Raw genomic sequence first — 7,111 nt, 5'->3', positions numbered from 1 at the left:
TCTAAACAGTGGGAATTTATTTTTAGGGCACGGTTAAACTTTTCTCTTAAGAAAAAGAAGTTCCAGGATTTCTGAAAATCTTTTTCAGGCCATGCATAAAATCTCATATATGCCACACCATGGCCTTCCCACCTGCCACCCTTCGCTAAAATTCCTTCATTATGGATCCAATCCTTTGGGCTAAGCATTATCTTTCATTTGCCTCCTGGGGAGTTAGGAAGCCTAACAGCTGCTAATGACAATACAGCAGGAGTAAATCTCTACTCATAAATTCAAACACACAATACATATAATTGGATTTATTTTCTTCAACTCAAACTAATTTCAGATCCCCGAGTCCTCAATCTGGAGGTTCTCCCCGCTCTGTGGGGCCTTGCGGGAGCCCTGGCTTCTTATTCTCATAAGGCTTTCGTAGGAGGTTGACCACACCCGGGAGGGCTCTACCTCATTTGCCTGATTCAATCCACTGGCAACAGGCCCAAGGTGGCCTCACGTCCTCCCTGAGACGACCATTTCAGTACGTGCCCCAGGGAGGCTTTCTGGCATTTAACTGTGGATGGCCAGGTCCTAGAGTACAAGTCTGTCCACTTTCACCCTGCCCAGCCAGATGGCTTCCTAAGACCTATGGACTAGCATAATCATGGGTCCCGGGTCCCCACGGACTCCCTAACACTTGGCATTATCCGGCTTTCCCATTCTTGTCAACCTGATGGGTGGAATATGTATCTCATTTGCCTTTAGTTTTTCCTTTCTACGATTCCCAGTGACGTGGAGCATTTCTTCATGGACTTATTACAATCAGGTTCCGCTTTCTGTGAATTGCCTGTTCCTGTCCTTTGCCCATTTTTCTAAATTGCTCTTGATCTCTTTGTTGTTAATTTTCAAGAGTTCCTTGTAAATTCTGAATGTTACTTTAGTGCTATTTTCTCCAACTTTTTGTTTTGAAAAATTTCAAACTGACAAGTTCCCTGAATATCATAATAGATTGACCAATTGTTGATATTATTCCACATCTGTTTTATTTATCTCTCTTCCTATCATATACGTATAGATATAAATACGTAATTATATTTTGATGAAACATTTGAAAGTAAGTTGCTGAAATTCAGACACTTCAACACTAAATATTTCAGTGTAGATCCCTTAAGAACAAGGACATTCTCCTACATAAACCATAATATAATTCCCCCACTCAATAAACTTAACATTTATACAACACTAATGTCTAATTTAGGGCTCATGTTCAATATTCCCCATTTGTCCCAATAATTTTTGATGTTATGAAAAACACCTCCCAATCTGTCATCTATTTATTAGCATCACCTGTGAAGATCATTTAACAAAATCTTTAATTTTGATATCACCAAATGCACTAATTTTTCTCCCTAAGGAAAGAGGTCATGAGGGTCCCATTTAAGAAGTTTTTGGCTATCCCCAAATAGTAAATATATCTTCCAACAATTTATCTTGTTACCTTTATAGTTCCAACTTTCAAATTTAGGTCTTAAATCTAAGTGGGGTTCACCTTTGTACAGGGTAAAAAGTAGGGATTCACCATTTTTTCCTGGAGTGAGCGAGTTTCTCCAGTGCCGCCTAATGAACCATCTGCTCTTTCCCCAGCTGTTTGCAGCTCTGTTACAGCCCAGGTCCCCAGGCACAGGGGTCTGTTTGCAGCTCTGTTACAGCCCAGGTCCCCAGGCACAGGGGTCTGTTTGCAGGCTCCCTCCTCTTCCCGTGCACCGATTCGCCCATTCCTGCACAGGAACCACTAGTGGCTTTGCCACATGTTTCCATATCTTTTTGTCTGATAAATCAAGTTCTCTCTTTTTGCTCTTATTTTTAAAACTTGATAGCTATTTGGGGACTTTTATTCTTCTATATCAATTTTAGATTATATTTTTTAAGTTCCTCAAACATTGTGTCCGTAGCTAGCCACTGGCACAACAAGAGACTTTAATATAGGGAATTGGCTGGACAGGTGTCAAAGGACTGAAAAGGCAGAAAAGGACCCCAGATGCCATGTTAACATGTAACTGCAGGACCCAGCTCCCACTCCCAGGACAAGAGGGACAGGGGAAGAAGCTGGGATCATCAGAACCCAGGACCTGGAGGAGGGGTCTCAAAGCGCAGGAATTCACATCTCTGAGGAGGGGCGTGGCTAAGTGCTCTGGTACCGCAGCAGCTGACGGGGAAGTTCTCTCTGTTACCTCCGACGGCGTGATGGGCCGATTGTGGGAATGCAGAGAAATGCCAGAAACTGGAGCCAAGGCTGCTGCCAGGGTGGTGCTGACAGCAACAGCAAGCACACAGGAGTGAGGATGACCCTTCTCCATCCTCCTGTCTTCCGGTCTCCTTTTAGCACCCCCTGCTGGCAGGACCTAATGGGCAACCACTGGCAAAGAGGACGTTGAGTTGCAAAGTTACAGCCTCCCCATGGTGGAGCGGAGTAGGCAAGAGTTGTTAGGAGCTGAGAGATGATAGCCTTATAACACCACATCTCCCAGCTCTCTCTGCTTAAACCCAGCCCAGGGGGAAAAATCCTTATCTGGAGGTTGGGAGACAGGGATGGCAGTAGTCTTGCTCTTACCCATGATGCTTTCTTCCAAATCATTTGTCTCTGTTGCAAGTACTTTTGTAATGTGTTCTCTGCCTGCTCCTAGGGTCTGTTAGCGTGATTCCCAGAGACCCCCGGGCGTGGAGATGGGGCTGTTGTGGTGTAGGGAGGCACAGGATGGCTAAAGAGGATTTGTTTGTGCCTGAGTGGACTGAATTGTGCTGTATGCCCTTTGGTCCACATTACATATAGTGCAAGCTTGAGACTGATGAGGGCCTCTGGCTCAGATGACATGGCCCCTGTTGCATCATCACACTCACATGCAGAACTGCCCAGTTTAAACCTGGAAGTACCTTCCTCCATTAAGTAGATAAAGACAACAGCACCAGTCTTAGTAGACAGAACTGCGTTCATCTTCAGTACATAAAGCTGGCACAAATGGGGGCAGTCAAGCTTTAAAGGTCTGGTGTGACCCTCGCTCAGACATTATCACTCAGAAGTGTGAGCCAATTGCGTGGGCCCCTCTACTTGGCCCAGATAATGTTGCTCATCTCTCCGCCCTGTGTCCTGACAGCATGGCCTCCATCTGTTTACTTTAGATAAGTAAACAGTGTTTGATTTACCCAGGTAATGTCTGTGCCTGGGTTTTCCTTTAATCCGAGTCCACTATTGACATTTGTTTATACACTATAATGGTCATACAATTTTCCATTACCTGAGGGCTTAAGTTTTGAAATGCAGAAAGCCAGGGGGGAAATCCTTATTTTCTTTTCATTTTTGCTATCATCTCCTCCCCAGAAAGAATCAGCACAGAATGGCCTAGTGGCTTCAACATAGAAGGTAGAGTGGGGAAGAGAAAAGTCACAGTTGCCTGTTTTAAAAAACATTTTGATTTGTAATATTACATACATTCAGTTCACAAAGCAAAGATGTGCAGCTGCAAAGTGAGCATCCACGTAGCCAGGACCCAGGGCAAGAAGCAGAATGTCGCCAGCCCCCCAGAATCCCTGTGTGCCCCCTCGATGTCACTAATGTCACCCTGCTCTGCAGATGTCACTGCTCTGCTGACTGTGGGTTTTGGACTCTGCCAACTTGGCTAAGCAGGAATTAGCCTTCCCAGGATCCTCGAGTTAGCTATATGTAGAGTAACTGAGAGTTGTCCCTTCCAAATTTCTTTTTCTTGTGCAAGATTTGGAAGGTAGAAGCGAAGGAGAAGCCACTACTTTCTGAAGGTCGTCATGGTTAGATGTGGTGGCAGACAGATGCAGAGGTCCCTCTGGATCCCAGCTTGTCCTCATTTTCCCCTGCCTGCTGATCCACCAGCGACCCCAGCTCACAACCAGACCCTCAGCTGCAGACTCTCAGATATGGCGGCTATGCAGAGGCACCAGGCTTCTAGAGACTTCTTCCCTCCACCAGTTCAAGTCCAGCAGCTGCTCGTGATGGGTTTCTGGATCCCCTGGAAAGCTCTGAGTGTCCACCCTGTGCCAAACAGTGCTTCAGGGGGTTGGTTAGTAGCTTTTCTCTTTCCTTCAACTCCGCTGTCCGAGCCTCTACTCTGCCAGCTTCTCCCACAACTTAGACTACATAGGATCTAGTTCCTCTAGTCGATCCTGCGTTCCCCAATATTCATAGAGTTCCACTTCCCTCACGGAGTTCTGACTGACACGCAGACTTCCGTGGTAATCACTTCCTTGCTTTTCTTTACTGTGTTAGTACCACTGAGCTGCATCCCTGAACACTGCTAATATATGAGTGGGATCATTCAGTGTTTTATTTTGTGTCCAGCTTTATTTACTCAGCATTATGTCTGCAAGACCCATCCACATTGTTGTGTCAAGCTGTACCTTATTCGTTTTCTTTAATGTGAGAATTTCTTTGTATGGATAGTTCACACTTAATTTATTTGTTCTGTTTTTGATGAACATTCGGGTTGTCCGTTTGGACTATTATGAATAATGCTGCTGTAAACATTCTTACATATGTCTCGTGGTGCACATGTGTATGCGTTTTTGTTGTGTACATATCTAAGAGCAGAATTGCTGAGTCATTGAGTATGTGTGTCTTCAAGTTTAGCAAATAAAATAAAATTATTTTTCAAAGTGGTTTACCAGTTTACATTCCCACGAACATCACACTTGGTATTATCAATCTTTTCATTTTAGCCATTCTAGTGGAAGTGTAAGGGAAGCTGATTTGGGTTTTAAACCTCATTTCCCTGATAATAAGGTTGAGCACATCTGCATATATTTATTAGCCATTTTTTAAGTGTCTGTTCTAGTCTCCTGCTCATTTTTCCATTAGGTGCTATTTTTTTGTTTATTTTTTCTCATTGCTTTGTAAGAATTTTTTGACTATAAGAACTCACTTTAAGTATATTGTTTGGTGAATGTATACAGCAGTTGTTGAAAAGACTACCCTTCCTCTATTCAATGATCTTCGTAGCTTTGTCGAAAAGCAATTACTCATAATGTGTGGGTCCATTTCTAGACTCTTCTGTCCCTCTGATCTGCATCTATAGACCACACTGTCTCATTTCTTGTAGCTTTATAGTAAGTCTTGAAGTCAGATAGTTTAAGTCCTCCAACTTTTTTCTTCTTTTTGAAAATTGTATTAGCTATTCACGGTTCTTTGCAATTTCAAATTTAAAAATCACTTTGTCAATTCCTGGTTTTAAAAAGTCTGCTTGGATTTAGATTGACCTATAGATGCAATATCCCAATTTGGAGCGAACTGACATCTTAACAATGTTGAGTCTTATTATCCACGAACATGGTATATATGTCTATTTATTCTATGTTAAATTTCTCTCAGCAATGTTCTTTAATTTTCATGTACAAGTTTTTTATTATATTTATTTCTAAGTGTTTCATGTCTTTGACATGGTATTAAATGGATCTTTGTATTTCATTTTCCAATTGCTTGCTGCTAGTATATAAAATTACAATCAATTTTTGTGTGTTATACTTGTATCCTGCAGCTTTGCTAAATTCACTTTTTAGTTCTAGTAGCTCATTTGTGTATTCCTTGGAATTTTCTATATAAACAATCAGGTTACCTGCAAATAGAAACAGCTTACTTCTTACTTTTCAAATTGCATACTTTTTATTTCTCTTCCTTACCTTATTGCAATGGCTAGGACCTCCAGTACAACGTTGAATAGTAGCAGTGGGAGTTGCATCCTTACCTCGTTCTCAGTCTTAGGGGTAAAGCATTCACTATTTCACCATTAAGGATGATGTTAGCTGTAGGTTTTTCATAGATGCCCTATAGCCGTTTGAGGTTCTTTTCTTTCCTAGTTGCTAAGAGATTTTACTATAAATGGATAGTAAAGTTTTTCAAATGCATTTTCTGCATCTGTTGAAATTATATTTTTTTTCTCCTTTATTCTGTTTATGTGATGGATCACATTGATTCTCATATGTTAAACCAGCCTCGCATTTCTGGGTAAATCCTATGTGGTTGTAGTGTATTATCTTTTTAATACACTGTTGGATTCAATTTGCTAAAATTTCGTTAAGAACTCTTGTGTCTATGTTTATGAGGGATATTGATCTGTAATTTTATTTTATTTTGTTTTCGGAATATCTTGCACAGATTTTGGTATTAGTGTTATGCTGACTTCAGAAAATTAGCTTAATAGTGGTGCCACCTTTATTTTCTAACAGATTTTATATATAAGATTGGTATTATTTTATTTCATCCTTAAATTTTTTGTGGAATTTACTAATAAAGCTGTTAGAGCTTGGAGTTTTCTTTGTGGGAAGTTTTGTGTATGTGTTTGTCTTTTTCAAGTAACAAGGTAAATTTATGTAATAGATATCAGGCTGTTCTGAGTTTCTGTTCCATTTTGTGACAGTTTTTATAAATTATATTTTTTATGTGTCCATTTCATCTTTGGTGTTGAATTTGTTGGTATTAGGTTATTTACAATACTCTCTTACTAAACTTTTAATGTCTGTAGTATCTGTAGTAATAATCCTTCATTTATTCTTTTTTTTCCCTGCTTTTTTCTCCCCAAATCCCCGCAGTATATAGTTGCATATTTTAGTTGTGGGTCCTTCTAGTTGTGGCATGTGGGACGCCGCCTCAGCGTGGCCTGATGAGCAGTGCCATGTCCGCGCCCAGGATTTCAACCAGCGAAACCCTGGGCCGCAGAAGCAGAGCGTGTGAACTTAACCACTCGGCCACGGGGCCGGCCCTCATTTATTCTTGATATTGGTCATTTGTCTTCTCTCTGTATTTTCATGATCAGTCTAGCTGGGGATTGACCAATTTTGTTCATCTTTTTAAGGAAGCGATTTTTGACCTTGCTATTTTTTTGTATTATTTTATCTTTTCTATATTGATTTGTGCTTTTTCTTTATTATTTTTTTCATTCTACTTACTTTGGGTTTACTTTGCTTTCTCTCTTTTTGTTTTCCTCTAGCTTTTTTTCTTTTCTCTTTAGTTCCCCTAGCTTTTTGAAGGTTAACCTTGGGCATTTATTTTGGACTTTTCATCTTTTCTAATATAAGCATTTAAAGCTATACATTCCCCTAGAAACACTGGTTTGGC

Source organism: Equus caballus, chromosome 1, assembly GCF_041296265.1.
Source record: "Equus caballus isolate H_3958 breed thoroughbred chromosome 1, TB-T2T, whole genome shotgun sequence".
In the NCBI taxonomy this organism is placed as follows: Eukaryota; Metazoa; Chordata; class Mammalia; order Perissodactyla; family Equidae; genus Equus; species Equus caballus.
This window is presented reverse-complemented; position numbering follows the sequence as displayed.